The 16190-nt window shown below is 41.0% G+C and overlaps 1 long non-coding RNA gene across 1 annotated transcript; it reads left to right on the top strand.

Moving 5' to 3' along the window:
* Positions 1 to 11172: 11172 nt before the first annotated feature.
* Positions 11173 to 13562, top strand: LOC123380757. Its single transcript, XR_006586911.1, has 2 exons — positions 11173 to 11228; positions 12083 to 13562. It is a non-coding gene; the product is annotated as an uncharacterized LOC123380757 (long non-coding RNA).
* The last annotated feature ends 2628 nt before the right edge of the window (positions 13563 to 16190 follow it).

Below are 16190 nucleotides of genomic sequence, written 5' to 3'. Positions count from 1 at the left end.
CGGACACTTAACTGACTGAGCCACCCAGGCTCCTCAAAAAGGCACTCTTTCAACCAAGTGAAGTTTAGTTTGGGAATGCAGGCATAGTTCAATAAAGATATTCAGTATTAAAGCAATTCCCCCTTAAAAGAAAAAATATTATCATTATCTTCATAGTTAATCCATTTGATAAACATCCATTCTTGAAGATTCTGAATAGATAAATCATTAGAAGGTAATTTGTTAGCATGATAAAAAAATGTATTTATCTCACCCAAACTACCATAATGTTTATGGAAAAAACCCTAAAACAGTCCCCTTAAAGTCAGGAACAAGACAAAAATGTCCATTACGCTCACCATTATTTGACAATGCTTTGAGGTACTAGCCAAGGCCAGGATACTAGCAGAAAAGATAAGAGGTATAAAAATTAAGAAAGGAAAAGGTAAAATCATCATTATTTGCAAGTGATATTGTTGTATATCTAGGATACCTCAAAATAATTGAAAAAACTAGTTCAGTTAGAGAAATCAGTAAAGTAGATAGAAAACTGCAAAATAAATCAATTCCCTTCAAATGTACAAACAATACGCAGTTTTAAGATATACTGGGGTAAAAGGACCTCATTTACAATAGCAACAAGAGATGAATGAACTAAAAATAAGCTTAACAGGAAATGTACAAGAATTAGAGAAAACTTAAAAATACTATTGAGAAAGAAAATACTATTGAGGTCCCCCCCAAAGAAGACTTGAACAATGGAGAGATCTATTATCTTCTATAGAAGGGAGTTAACCTTATAAAGGTATCAATTATCTCTAAGTTAACTTACATATTTATTGTGATCCCAATAAAAATGCCAGCATGAATTTAAAAAAATTTTTATTTATTAAAAAAAAATTTTAGTGTTTATTTATGAGAGAAAGAAAGAGACAGAGATCGAGCAGGGGAGGAGCAGAGAGAGAGAGAGGAAGAGAGAGAGAATCCCAGGCAGGCTCCACGCTGTCAGGGCAGAGCCCAAAATGTATTCCAGTCTGTTAAACTCAGTTCAATTCACTTCTTCAATCAGTTGAAGCCAAATCAAGAGCCAAAATCAAGAGTCAGACGCTTAACCGACTGACCAACCAAGTGCCCCTGCCAGCATGAATTTTTTTTTTAACTAGGTAAACTAAGTCTAATCATAGGGTAATGTAAAAAAAGATATGGAAAGCCAGGAAAAGTCTGAGAAAGAAAAGTGAAGTTGTCCCAGAGATATTAAATGTACTTAGAAGCTCTGTATGTAGAACAGTGTGGTTTCGGGATACAAATAAACCCATCCTGATGTCCCTGCAAACGTGCTTCTCCCCCATTCTCCCATTTCAGTAAAGCACCTCTCTCCACCCAGTTCACCACTTCAGAAATACAGAGGTCTTCTGGGGGCCTGGGTGGCTCCGTCCGTTGAGCCTCTGACTTCGGCTCAGGTCATGATCTTGCAGTTTGTGAGGTCAAGCCCTGTGCTGACAGCTGGGAGCCTGGAGCCTGCTTCAGATTCTGTGTCTCCCTCTCTCTGCCCCTCCCCCAGCTCATGCCTCTCTCTCTCTCTCTCTCTCTTCACTCAAAAGTAAATAAACATTTTTAAAAATTAAAGATAGAAAGAAAGAGGTCTTCTTTGACACTTCCTTGTTCTTTACCCCTCGGGGTACATTTCATACTATATGATGCAAATTCTACCTGCAAAATACCTCTAAAAATCGGCCATAACTCTCCAAGTTACTGAGCCAACCAATCCAGGTCAGAATGTTCTGGTACCTGGATCTCTGCAGAAATCTTCCTTCCCCACTTATGACTTACCCGCCCCCCGCCCCACCCCGACATTCTCCACATGGCCAGGGATATTTCAAAAGATAGATCTGCTCACGTCACTCTCCCGCTTCAAATCCCGCAGTGGCACTTAAAATAAAATCCAGGGGCTCCTGGGTGGCTCCGTGGGTTGAGTGTTGGACTCTTGATTTCAGCTAGGGTCATGATCCCAGGGTCATGGGATCGAACCCTGCATAGGGCTCCATGCTGAGCATGGAGCCTGCTTAAGAATCTCTTTCTCTCCCCCTTCCCCCTCACTAACCCCCTCCCCTGCACCCCCCTAAAAAAGATAGAATCTAAAATAGCTGTGGTAACTGTAGAGCCTCCAGTGGGCAGACTCATCACCCACCCTCCCCTTGCTCCCAGAGCTCTGGCCACTCTCTTTTAGTTCCCTCAACTTGGCAGCCCTTTCCCCCTCCAGGCCTTTCTATAATAAGCAGTTTCCTTTGTCTTCCTTTGCCTGGAATATTCCTCATATGGCTAACTCTTAACTTTCTTCCTTTTTTTTTTTTTTTTTTTTAGGAAACAAACTTTTAATTTGGAGCTAATTCTAGATTCACACGCAGTTGTAACAGTGTGGAGAGCTCCCCTGGGCCCTTTACCCAGTTTCATCAATGGTAAAAACCTGCGGATCTACAGCACGGTATCACAATCTGCAAATGGACACGACTGCAATTCATCAGCAGCAAGGTCTCACCAATTTACATGCCCTCGAGTGTGTGTGCGTGTGTGTGTGTGTCTGTGTGTCTGTGTTTAGTCCTATACAATTTTTCACGTGTACAGACTCACATAAGCACCACCACAGTTTAGACACAGAACAAGCACCCGTCAGAAGGATCCCTCAGCCAAAGATGACCTCGCTGATCACACCCCAGACAGCGACAGTCTGTCACCCCTTCCCTCCAGGCTGCGGTCACATAAGCCTCCTCAGGCCCAGTGGCCATTTTGGAAAGAAGTCCTTGAAGATGAGGAAATCTGAAAAAATGGATTCTCCAAAGGGAACTGATTGAAGAACTGAACTGAACTGAGTTTAACAGACTGGAATACATTTTAAAATGCTCTCCAGAACCCAGCAGGTGGCTTTGGAAACAATTAGATCAGTCTGGGAAAATGAGGGGCCTTTTTTTATCTGTCCACACGGGGGTACAGTGTGAGTAAACCTGCAACTCTTTCCCAAAATATTTGTTGCTAGGATTATTTGTTTAAAATCTACCACTCATTTTAGACTGTAAACTCCAAGGAAACAAGGAAAGAAACTGTTTAGTTATTGTTTTTGTATTGCAATATCTGCACTATTGAGCGTGAGGCAGGCGCCCCAACATTTCGTACCATAAACACTGATGAATGCAGGCTGTCTCCGTTGGTTGAGCCGCTGACTCTGGCTCAGGTAATGATCTCCCCTTTCTGAGTTCGAGCCTTACATCCGGCTCTCTGCTGTCAGCGCAGAACCCACTTCAGATTCTCTGTCCCCTTCTCTCTCAGCCCCTCCTCTGCTCATGCTCTCTCAAAATTAAAGAAAACCTTTTTAAAAATGAATGCATGCCTACAGATTTAGCTCTGTATTAATGATTCGCCCGTACCGCGAAGCAAATCTGTCCCTTAAAATGTATTAAATATATTCTAGATACTTGAAACACCCTGTAAGATAAAAGAGCTTTGTTTTGATTTGTTTTCAAGAAAAAGCTGGTCAAGGCCAGGACGCGTTATTGTGTTACAAGTAAAATATAAGTGGCCCCCAGAGTGGATGCCTCTTGTCACTAACTCGTTGGCAGGGGATGGAGGTGGTGATATCAATTTTTTTTTTCCCTCCAGAGGGAAAAAAGGCTATCCTTCCCAGCTTCGGTGGTAAAGGAAGAATAAACAATACATATTATTATGAAATTGGCATACAATGTAGACGTGCCTATTTAAAAAAAAAAAAAGCTGGCTACTCAAATAATGTATAACATTTAACAACATCCTTTCCAAGGCTGGCTGGTAAATCCTGGGCCTGATAAACACCTGTCCCGTGGGAGGGGCAGCTCAGAGTTTGAAAAGAGACGCCTGACAAAAGGGTAAATGTCCGTAAGAAATCAGAAATGAGAGGTGCTTTCCTTCTTCAGGAACTCAAAATGGAAGAAAACAAGAAACCTCTTCAAATAGCCTGCCTCCTCTTTACAAAACAAACAAACAAACAAACAAACAAACAAACAATCACAAACCACTCTGAGGCCATGAGAACAAAGAGATAGAAAGGTGCCTTAACCTTAGTTACAGTTTTATCAGTTTGTGCCATGACACGGACGTTATTTACTACAAGTGTTGAAGTTCTAATCCAAGTTGTTTCTGGTCCAAGCCTCTTGCTTCTTTTCCCACAAGTGTGCATCTGTATGCTGTACTATGCAGTTGAAGACACTTCTGTTTGTGAGAATAAATCTTCATTTAGAAAATTTTTTGTGGGGGGCACGTGGGTGGCTCAGTCGGTTAAGCATCCGACTGCGGCTCGGGTCAAGAGCCCATGGTTCATGGTTTCGAGCACCATGTCAGGCTCTGTGCCGACAACTCAGAGCCTGGAGACTGCTTAGGATTCTCTCTCCCTCTCTCTCTCTGCCCCTCCCTCCAACTCTCTCTCTCTCAGAATAAGTAAATAAACTTTTAAAAATTTAAAACAATTTTTTTAATTTCATTTTTTAAAATTTACATCCATATTAGTTAGCATAAAGTGCAACAGTGATTTCAGGAGTAGATTCCTTAGTGCCCCTTACCCATTTAGCCCATCCCCCCTCCCACAACCCCTCCAGTAACCCTCAATTTGTTCTCCATATTTATGAATCTCTTCTGTTTTGTCCCCCTGTCTGTTTTTATATTATTTTTGTTTCCCTTCCCTTATGTTCATCTGTTTTGTCTCTTAAAGTCCTCATATGAGTGAAGTCATATGATTTTTGTCTTTCTCTGACTGCCTAATTTCACTTAGCATAATACCCTCCAGTTCCATCCACGTAGTTGCAAATGGCAAGATTTCATTCTTTTGATTGCCGAGTAATACTCCATTGTGTATATATACCACATCTTCTTTATCCATTCATCCATAAATGGACATTTGGGCTCTTTCCATACTTTGGTTATTGTTGATAGTGCTGCTATAAACATGGGGGTGCATGTGTCCCTTCGAAACAGCACACCTGTATCCTGTGGACAAATACCTAGTAGTGAAATTGCTGGGTCTAGGGTAGTTCTATTTTTAGTTTTTTGAGGATCCTCCATACTGTTTTCCAGAGTGGCTGCACCAGCTTGCATCCCCACCATCAGTGCAAAAGAGATCCTCCTTCTCCGCATCCTCGCCAACATCTGTTGTTGCCTGAGTTGTTAATGTTAGCCATTCTGACAGGTGTGAGGTGATATCTCACTGTGATTTTGATTTGTATTTCCCTGATGATCAGTGATGTCGAGCATTTTTTCATGTGTCGGTTGGCCATCTGGATGTCTTCCTTGGAGAAGTGTCTATTCATGTCTTTTGCCCATTTCTTCACTGGATTATTTGTTTTATGGGTGTTGAGTTTGATAAGTTCTTTATTGATTTTGGATACTAACCCTTTATCTGATATGTTATTTGCATATATCTTCTCCCATTCTGTCGGTTGCCTTTTAGTTTTGCTGATTGTTTCCTTCGCTGTGCAGAAGCTTTTTATTTTGATGAGGTCCCAGTAGTTCATTTTTGCTTTTGTTTCCCTTGCCTCCAAGACGTGTTGAGTAAGAAGTTGCTGTAGCCAAGATCAAAGAGGTTTTTGCCTGCTTTCTCCTTGAGGATTTTGATGGCTTCTTGTCTTACATTGAGGTCTTTTATCCATTTTGAGTTTATTTTTGTGTCTGGTGTAAGAAAGTGGTCTGGGTTCATTCTTCTGCATGTCCCTGTCCAGTTTTCCCAGCACCACTTGCTGAAGAGACTGTCTTTATTCCATTAGATATTCTTTCTTGCTTTGTCAAAGATTAGTTGGCCATACGTTTGTGGGTTCATTTCTGGGTTCTCTATTCTGTTTCATTGATCTGAGTGTCTGTTCCTGTGCCAGTACCATACTGTCTTGATGATTACAGCTTTGTAGTATAGCTTGAAGTCTGGGATTGTGATGCCTCCTGCTTTGGTTTTCTTTTCAAGATTGCTTTGGCTATTTGGGGTCTTTTCTGGTTCCAAACAAATTTTAGGATTATTTGTTCTAGCTCTGTGAAGAATGTTGGTGTTACTTTGATAGGGATTGCATTGAATATGTAGATTGCTTTGGGTAGTATCAACATTTTAACAATATTTGTTCTTCTTATCCAGGAGCACGGAATCTTTTTCCATTTTTTTTTTGTGTCTTCTTCAATTTCTTTCATAAGATTTCTATAGTTTTCAGTGTATAGATTTTTTTCCTTCTTTGGTTAGACTTACTCCTAGGTATTTTATGTTTTTGTGCAAGTGTAAATGGGACTGATTCCTTGATATCTCTTTCTGTCGCTTCATTGTTGGTGTATAGGAATGCAAATGATTTCTGTGCATTGATTTTATATCCTGCAACTTTGCTGAATTCATGAATCAGTTCTAGCAGTTTTTGGTGGAATCTTTTGGGTTTTCCATATAGAGTATCCTGTCGTCTGCGAAGAGTGAAAGTTTGACCTCCTCCTGGCAGATTTGGATGCCTTTTATTTCTTTGTGTTGTTGGATTGCAGAGGCTAAGATTTCCAATACTATGTTGAATAACAGTGGTGAGAGTGGACATCCCTGTATTGTTCCTAACCTTAGGAGGAAAGCTCTCAGTTTTTCCCCATTGAGGATGATATTAGAGTTGGGTCATTCATATATGGCTTTTATGATCTTGAGGTATGCTCCTTCTATCCCTACTTTCTTGAGGGTATTTATCAAGAAAGGATGCTGTATTTTGTCAAATGCTTTCTCTGTATCTATTGAGAGGATCAGACAGTTCTTGTCCTTTCTTTTATTAATGAGATGAATCACATTAATTGTTTTGCAGATATTGAACTAGCCCTGCATCCCAGGTATAAATCCCACTTGGTCGTGGTGAATAATTTTTTTAATGTATTGTTGGATCCGGTTGGCTAATATCTTGTTGAGGATTTTTGCATCCATGTTCATCAGGGAAATTGGTCTATAGTTCTCCTTTTTAGTGTGGTCTCTGGTTTTGAATCAAGGTAATGCTGGCTTCATAGAAATAGTTTGGAAGTTTTCCTTCCATTTCCATTTTTTGGAACAGTTTCAAGAGAATAGGTGTTAACTCTTCCTTAAACGTTTGGTAGAATTCCCCTGGAAAGCCATCTGGCCATGGACTCTTGTTTTTTGGCAGGTTTTTTTATTACTAATTTGGTTTCCTTACTGGTTATGGGTCTGTTCAAATTTTCCATTTCTTCCTGTTTCAGTTTTGGTAGTGTACATATTTCTAGGAATTTGTCCATTTCTTCCAGATTACCCATTTTATCAGCTTATAATTGTTCATAATATTTTCTTATTATTGTTTTTATTTCTGTTGTGTTGGTTATGATCTCTCCTCTTTCATTCTTGATTTTTTTTATTTGGGTCCTTTCCTTTTTCTTCTTGATCAAACTGGCTAGTGGTTTATCAATTTTGTTAATTCTTTCTGAGAACCAGCTTCTGGTTTCATTGATCTGTTCTACTGTTTTGTTGTTGTTGTTGTTGTTGTTGTTGTTGTTTTGATAGCATTAATTTCTGCTCGAATCTTTGTTATTTCCTGTCTTCTGCTTGTTTGGGATTTTATTTGCTGTTCTTTTTCCAGCTCTTTAAGGCGTAAGGTTAGGTTGTGTATCTGAGATCTTTCTTCCTTCTTTAGGAAGGCCTGGATTGCTATATACTTTCCTCTTATGACCCCCTTTGCTGCATCCCAGAGGTTTGGGGTTGTGGTGTTATCATTTTCATTGACTTCCATGTACTTTTTAATTTCCCCTTTAACTGCTTGGTTAGACCATTCATTCTTTAGTAGGATATTCTTTAATCTCCAAGTATTTGTTACCTTTCCAAATTTTTTCTGGTGGTTGATTTCGAGTTTCATAAAGTTGTGGTCTAAAAATATGCATGGTATGATCTCAATCTTTTTGTACTTGCTGAGGGCTGATTTGGTCCCAGTATATGGTCTATTCTGGAGAACGTTCCATGTGCACTGGAGAAGAATGTATATTCTGCTGCTTTAGGATGAAATGTTCTGAATATATCTGTTAAGTCCGTCTGGTCCAGTGTGTCATTCAAAGCCATTTTTTCCTTGTTGATTTTTTTATTAGATGATCTGTCCATTGCTGTGAGTGGGGTGTTGAAGTCTCCTACTATTATGGTATTACTATCGATAAGTTTCTTGATGTTTATGATTAATTGATCTATATATTTGGGTGTTTCCACATTTGGCTCATAAATGTTTACAATTGTTAGGTCTTCTTGGTGGATAGACCCCTTGATTACGATTTGTTGATACAGTCTTTATTTTAAAGTCTAGATGGTCTGATATAAGTATGGCTACTCTGGCTTTCTTTTGTTGACCATTAGCATGATAGATGGTTCTCCATCCCCTTACTTTCTATCTGAAGGTGTCTTTAGGTCTAAAGTGGGTCTTTTGTAAACAGCATATAGACGGATCTTGTTTTCTTATCCATTCTCTTACCCTATGTCTTTTGATTGGAGCATTGAGTCCAGTGACATTTAGAGTGAGTACTGAAAGATACAAATTTATTGTCATTATGATGTTTGTAGAGTTGGAGTTTCTGGTGGTGTTCTGTGGTCCTTTTTGTCTTTGTTGCTTTTGGTCTTTATTTATTAGTTTTGTTTTGGTTTTTTTTTTTAATCTTTTCTCCCCTCAGAGAGTCCCCCTTAAAATTTCTTGCAGGGCTGGTTTAGTGGTCACAAACTCCTTTAATTTTTGTTTGTCTGGGAAACTTTTTATCTCTCCTTCTATTTGAATGACAACCTTGCTGGATAAAGAATTCTTAGCTGCATGTTTTTCTGATTCAGCACACTGAATATATCCTGCCACTCCTTTCTGGCCTGCCACGTTTCTGTGGATAGGTCTGCTGAAAACCTCATCCGTCTTCCCTTGTAGGTTAGGTACTTTTTTTCCCTTGCTGCTTTCATGATTCTCTCCTTGCCTGAGTATTTTGTGAATTTGACTATGATATGCTTTGTTGATAGTTGGTTTTTGTTTAATCTAATGGGGGTCCTCTGTGCTTCCTGGATTTTGATGTCTGTGCCTTTCCCCAAGTTAGGAAAGTTTTCTGTTATGATTTGCTCACATAATCCTTCTACCCCTATTTCTCTCTCTTCCTCTTCTGGGACCCCTATGATTCTGATGTTCCTTTTTAATGAGTCACTGATTTCTCTAATTCTTAAATCGTGCTCTTTTGCCTTAATCTCCCTTTTTTTCTGCCTTGTTATTCTCTAAGTTTGTCCTCTGTATTGCTGATTCTCTGTTCTGCCTCATCCATCCTTGCTGCCATTGCATCCGTCCGTGATTGCAGCTCAGTTATAGCATTTTTTATTTCATTCTGGCTATTTTTTTACTTCTTTTATCTCTGCAGAAAGGGATTCTAATCTATTTTTGACTCCAGCTAGTATTCTTATTATCGTGATTCTAAATTCTGGTTCAGACATCTTGCTTGTATCTATGTTGGTTAAATCCCTGGCTGTCATTTCTTCATGCTCTTTCTTTTGGGGTGAATTCATTCGTTTTTTTCATTTTGAAGGGAGAAAAGGAATTAATGAGGTAGAAAAATCGAAATTAAAAAAATTAAAATTAAAAAAATATTAAAATTAAAAATTACACACACACACACACACACACACACAAATTGAATAGATGATGCTAAACCCTAGGTGTGTTTGGGTCTGGGTGTTGAAAGTGGTGTGACAGATTGGAGAAAAAAAATGGGGGGAGGAAAAAAAAGGAAATCTTTTGAGAACTTGAAAAAATGAATCACTGAAGTAGACTAAAATGAGATGATGGGGGTAAAATAGAATTTGAAAAAATATACACAAAATTAAAGAATATAGTAGAAAAAAAATTAAAGAAAACTATTTTTAATAAAAATTAAAAATAAATATGAATTTTTCTTTTTCTGTATTTAAGAAAAAAGAAAAGAAAAGAAAAAGAGAAAAAAGATTTAAAAAGAAAGAAAAGAAATCCTTTGAAAATTTGAAAAAGTGAATACCCTGTAATAGACTAAAATAAAATGATGGAAGTAAAATAGAATTTGAAAAAATTTACATAAAAGCAAAAAATATAGTAATAAAAATTAAATAAAATATTTTAAACGAAATTGAAAGTAAAAATGAAGTTTTTCTCTTTCTGCATTCAAGAAAAAGAAAAGAAATGAAAAATAGAAAAAAGAAAAAGCAAGAAAAAAAGGAAATTGAAAATTTGAAAAGGTGCATACACTGAAGTAGAATAAAATAAAATGATGGAAGTAAAATAGAATTTGAAAAAATTTACACAAAAGTAAAAGATATAGTAATAAAAATTAAAGAAAAATATTTTTAATAAAAATTGAAAACAAAAATGAATTTTTTCTTTCTGTATTCAAGAAAAAGAAAAGAATTGTAAAAGAGAAAAAGAAAAAAAAAGAAAGAAAGAAAATTGAATAGATGAACCTGCTAACAGATTGAAGTAAGACTGAAATTGCTTCGTTTTCCCCTAGAAGTCAGTGTATGTAGCGCTTTGTAGTCCATAAACTAAGCCAGCGGTGAGACTTTGTGTTCTTGAAGAGGGAAGTTGGCCCAGTTGGGTGGGGTTGAGTGTAATGGCTCTCCTCTCCACCAGATGGCGCTGCTAGCCTACTGGGGTGGATTGTTGCCGTGCTCATAGGTGTGTATGCGCATGCGCAGCAGTGGTAAAAATGGCGCCACCCATTTTTGGCGTCCACTCCCCTCTTTCTCAATCTCCGTGACCAGGCCCCAGGCAGTACCTCTCTCCCGAGTTTTGTGTCAGATGCGGCTGTTTTCCCCAGCCCCTTACTTCCGAAGGACTGCGGCTTTGACCCGTTCCGCCCCTCTGCAGGAGGGTCTCACCGAGCAATGGCCGAATGAGCAATGGCCGAGTGTCGGCTGCACCCAGGATCGCTTGCGGGCCCCTGCTGCTGCCGGTGCCCCGAGACTGCGGCCAGGTGCCACCCGCCCCAGAAAAAGTTCACAAGATGGTGTAGCTGCAGCGTTTCAGGGATTATGGAAAATCACAACACACATCTGGCACCAAGCTTCAGCCTTAAGGACCTTGTTCCAGCACCAATGAATGTGGCCGTTTTCTGGGGTCTGCTGGGACCAGGTGGCTTCAACGGTCTCCACCAAATGTCCTTCCAGCAGTGGAACCGCTTTTCCCCGTGTGGCCCGAGAACCTCCCGGACCCCATTCTGTTCCTGGGGATTTGCCCTTCCCACCAGAGCACCGTCAGGTATGGAGCTGCGGAGTTGCAGCCTTTGCGCTCCCCTTGTTTCCAGTCTTAATGGAATTTAAACCCTCTCCTTTCTCCTTTCTCCTTTCTCCCTTCTCCCTTTTTAGTTTAATCCCTGCGGCTGTTCTCCAATTTTCCACTTTGTCTCCAGCTCCTTTTGGGGAGGGGTGCTTTTCCTGTATTCTCCCCCTCTCCCCAGTCTCCATCCTCTCTCTGCCTGAAAAAGCAGTTCCCTACCTCTCATGACTTCTCGCTTCCTAAATTCACCTCTCCGCACTGCGTACCTGCTGAATTCTGTGGTTCAGGTTGTGCAGATTGTTGTGTTAATCCTCCAATCAGTTTTCTAGGTGTGTAGGATGGTGTAGTGTTGGTCTGGCTGTATTTCATGGATGCGAGACACACAAGAAACTTCCATGCTGTTCCGCCATCTTGGCTCCTCTCCAAAAAAATTTTTTTAAGATTTGAGAGTAGGTGATTACCTCACTAAACATAAATTATTTCAGTAGTTGTACTTTGTCCAGGAATAGACTATAGGTGGCCCTTAAGTAAATAATTAATATTTACCCAGGGCTGGGTCAATTCGTAATCAGAAAGAGTAATCCCAGATCTTCTCAAGTCCTAGTCAAGGCTCTTTGGGTTGAAAACCATGCAGACTCTCTCAAAATTACACAAAACGAACAGAAATGAGTGAAATGACCCAGGAATATTCATAGAACCAAGTGCAAGTACAAGACTTGGGACTGGAACCCAGGCTTGGGAAGCCACAGAAAGTTCCTCTCTGGTGCTTTTTTGGAAGTTTTTGGTGCCTCCTCTCTGCTTTCCTCTGAGCATCTACTTGACTATTCTCTCCACAGACTCAGTTTCTTTACTTCTAGAAGAAAATGACTCATTGGGTCCTCTAAAAGTTCTCCACCAACCACTAGGAATGCCCTTGTCCTGGTGGCACATTCCCAGGAAAGTAAACTCTGCTGGCTCAGCCTATCAGTGGACTGGCTCCCCTCTGGCCATATCATCAGTTAACCTTCTGTCAGGGTAATGGAAGCCTTCCCTGTATGCCAGGATGCAGGCTTTTATGTCATGGAATAGGAGGACCACACAGCCGTTGGAAAGAATGGAAGATGGACCATCAGGCAAAAAAGTGTGTCATCTCAGCCTGCACAGCCAAGCAGTGGTTTTCAAGAACTCACCCCAAAATCATTAAGAATCTCAAGATCTTTGGGGTTACCCACCCATTTATCTCTATCCACAACGGGGAGATTCTCAAGAAGTTTGCCAAGGAGATGCTTCTACAATCAAGAACCTTCTGGAAGCTCCCACTCCATGTTAGCCTGCAGCACAGATGAGTGATTCACAGAAGTGGCTGCAAGCTCTCTCAGCTGCCTGTATCCCCAAAACGGTGGTTGGCAGGAACTTGCCCAGACACTGCTGTGAACCCTGGGTCTGCCTACAGATGCTTCCAGACAATAATTATTTCTTCTCTTCTGTCTGCTAAGTCTCATGAGCACCTCTTACTAGAAAACTCTGACCAGAACCCTATGTGGAGGGGGATTCTGGAAAATGCTGTTCTAAGCTTCTCCTGTGTGATATGGAGGAGATGGGGGGAGGGGATGGTGGTAAGCTGAGCGTGGGGGCGTGCACATGTGAGTGTGTGTGCATGTGTACATGCCTGTATGTGCGCATATCCAGTGAGAAAACAGACAGGTCTTGGGAACTGGGGCATGGTCTAGCCATCACTTAATACCAGAAAAAGCAGATTTCCCAGACTTTCCTTTCTTGCCCTTTCCTACATAATCTGACAACAGTTCGTCTCAGCTTGCTTAAGAAAGCTCACCACAACAGATCCAAAGAACTCGTCTGTAGCTAACATTTGATGTTCTCATCTCCTCTGCATTCCCTCCTCCTTCTGCTTGGCCTAGGCCCTTGCTTTAATGTGCGCAGCCATATTCTCTGTGAGAATGACTTAGCTGCACAGGCATGGGAGTCAGGACTATCTAGTCAACCCACTGCTCCAGCCTGGGGGCCCAGCGTTTGACAGAATCGGGAGGGCAGCCAGGCCCAGCCAGTCAAGTCATCCCTGGATGGGAATTGGGGGAGGATTACAAAAGTATCCATGATTACAAAATGTGAGGCCAGGATTCACAAGAGATGTAGACAGCACAGAGACTTGATCATCTCTTTTATATCCCCAGATTCAGCAACCAACATCTGAGGTCAGTTCTTCTAGCATTTTCATTACACATGCCAATAAATCTCTCATTTTATTTAAGTCTATTTGAGTTAAATGTCTCTGTCAAACATCTTAACTAGTAAATAAACGTAACTAAATCTGGTCTAGACTTTTCCTCTGCTCGCATGTTCTTTGTGCCGTTTCCCTGCCCCACCTCTACCTGTTGAAATCCCAATTACCCTTTCCCACCAGGCCAAATGTCACCTTCTTCCAAATGGAGCCTACCCTGTTCTCCTGGTCTTCCCTTACCCCCTACGGTGGGAGGGCCATATTTACTCCACGCTCTCTGTCCTGAGTAAGTTGTTCACACACATTCTCCCCACAGTGTGAATACTGTAACACTACAGTGTTAAGCGTTAAGTTCTAGGGAGCCAGTGTCTTATTCATCTTTGTATTTATCCCTGAACTGAGGGCTTGCATGGTAAATACTAACTAAACAGTTATTGAATTTAAAAAATGTCCCAAACCAACAACCACCGAAACAACCAGCCCCAAAATGGACTTGAGTAGACGTTTCTCCAAAGATGATGCATGAGGGATCAGTAAACACAGGGAAAAATGCCCAACACTATCAGACATTAATTAGGGAAATGCAAACAAAACCATGAGATACCATCTCACACCCATTATCGACAAACCAAACAAACAAACAAGCAAACAAACAAACAAGAAAAACAGAAAATAGTGAGCGTTGGTGAGGATGTGGAGGAAATTTGAACCCTTGTAAATTGCTGGTGGTAATGTAAAAATAGGGCAGCCTCTGTGGAAAAGAGTATGGCAGTTGCTTAAAATTTAAACATAGAGTTATCATATGATCCAGCAATTCCACTCCTAGATATATGCCCCAAAGAATTAAAAGCAGGAACTGAAACAAATATTTGTACATTCGTGTTCATAGGGGCATTAGTCACAACATAGCCAAAAGGTGGAAACAGCCCATGTGTCCACTGACAGATACATAGATAAATGAAACATGGCGTAGCCTTACAATGGAATATCATTCAGCTGTAAGAAGGAAAGAAATTCTGACACAGGCTACAACCATGGAAGAAATTTGAAGACATTATGCTAAGTGGTATAAGCCAGTCATAAAAAGACAAATGCTGAGCGATTCCACTTATGAAGTGTCTACAGTAGTGTTTAGCATGGAGACAATGTAGTATGGTTGCTTCAAGAGTCTGGGAGGAAGGGGGAAGAGGGTGTTGTGCTGAAGACGGACAGAGTTTCAGTCTGGGATGACGAAAAAGATCTGTGCCCAGCTAGCAGTGAAGGTTACGACAGCGGAACGGAATATGGACGTATTTAATGCCGCTGAATTCCACACTTTCAAATGGTTAAAATGGTTAATTTCATGTCATGTGTACCATACCACGATCATGATTGCCTGCAAGGTTGTTTTTTTTTTTTTTCACTTTTCTTTTAATGTTTGTTTATTTTTAGAGAGAGAAAGACAGAGTGTGAGTGGGGGAGGGGCACAGGGAGAGGGAGACATAGAATCCAAAGCAATTGCCTGAAATTTGGGACCAGTTGTTAAACTTAGGGAGCCTTTCGTGGTGCTGACATCTCATCCCATTCCCAACAACCAAATACAGGGCAGATATAATTTTCCCCCTTCTAGAGATGAGGATGCTGAGGTTCTGAAGACTTATGTTGTGTCCAGAGTTATTACATTTTGGATTAGGTCTCCGGACTCTTGAATTCCAGGCTTTTTCTGCTACTACTTTCAGCATTAATTACCTTCTGCTTAGTGCAAAGGGAGTTCCTAAGCCAGAGCCTCACATACATCATTTGCCAGAAGGGCTACTGTGGGTCTGCATGGGCCTCCTAATGTCATGAGGACATTATGTTCACCTCCCTGGAGCAGTGGCTTTGCTACGTGTTCCTGGGGTTGCCAGTGTCATGGACTGAATGTCTGTGCCCCCCTCCCCCCCGCCAAATTTGTATGTTGAAGCTTTAACCCCCAGTGTAGTTGTATTTGGAATTGGAACCTCTAAGGAAGTCGTCAAGGTTAAATGAGGTCAGAAGGGCAGGGCCCTGATCCAATGGAATTTGTATCCTTCATTTTTTTTTTTAATTTTTTTTCAACGTTTTTATTTATTTATTTATTTTGGGGGGACAGAGAGAGACAGAGCATGAACGGGGGAGGGGCAGAGAGAGAGGGAGACACAGAATCGGAAACAGGCTCCAGGCTCTGAGCTGTCAGCCCAGAGCCCAGCACGGGGCTCGAACTCACGGACCGCGAGATCGTGACCTGGCTGAAGTCGGACGCTTAACTGACTGCACCACCCAGGCTCCCGAATTTGTATCCTTCTAAGAAGATAACACCAGAGGCCTTGCTCCCCCACCCTCCCCACTTGAGCACAAAGAAGAGGTCATGTGATCTCACACAGTGAGATAGCAGCCACCTCCAAACCTAGAGAGGAGGCCGCAGATGAACCAACCTTGATCTTGGACTTCCCAGACTCTAGAACAGTGAGAAATTAGTTCTGTTGATTAAGCCCCTCAGTCTGTGTGGGATTTTGTTATAGCTGCCCAGGCTAATACACCAAATCAAGAAAGCAATGTGATCAAATGTGTGTAGCACGTTTGTGTACAGCAATGTGTGTGTAGTATTCCTAGAAAACATACCCAAGAAAACCTCATAGGAAAATGATTTCTAGTGGCCTCCCTCTTGGTAGCCTCCCCCTCAGAGAAAGTGGCTGTACGTGCTGGTTGAGACATCAGTCTCAGGTATT

Source organism: Felis catus, chromosome D2 (genome assembly GCF_018350175.1).
Source record: "Felis catus isolate Fca126 chromosome D2, F.catus_Fca126_mat1.0, whole genome shotgun sequence".
Taxonomy (NCBI): Eukaryota; Metazoa; Chordata; class Mammalia; order Carnivora; family Felidae; genus Felis; species Felis catus.
The sequence above is the reverse complement of the archived record's forward strand: the minus strand, read 5'-3'. Positions and strand labels throughout refer to the sequence as shown.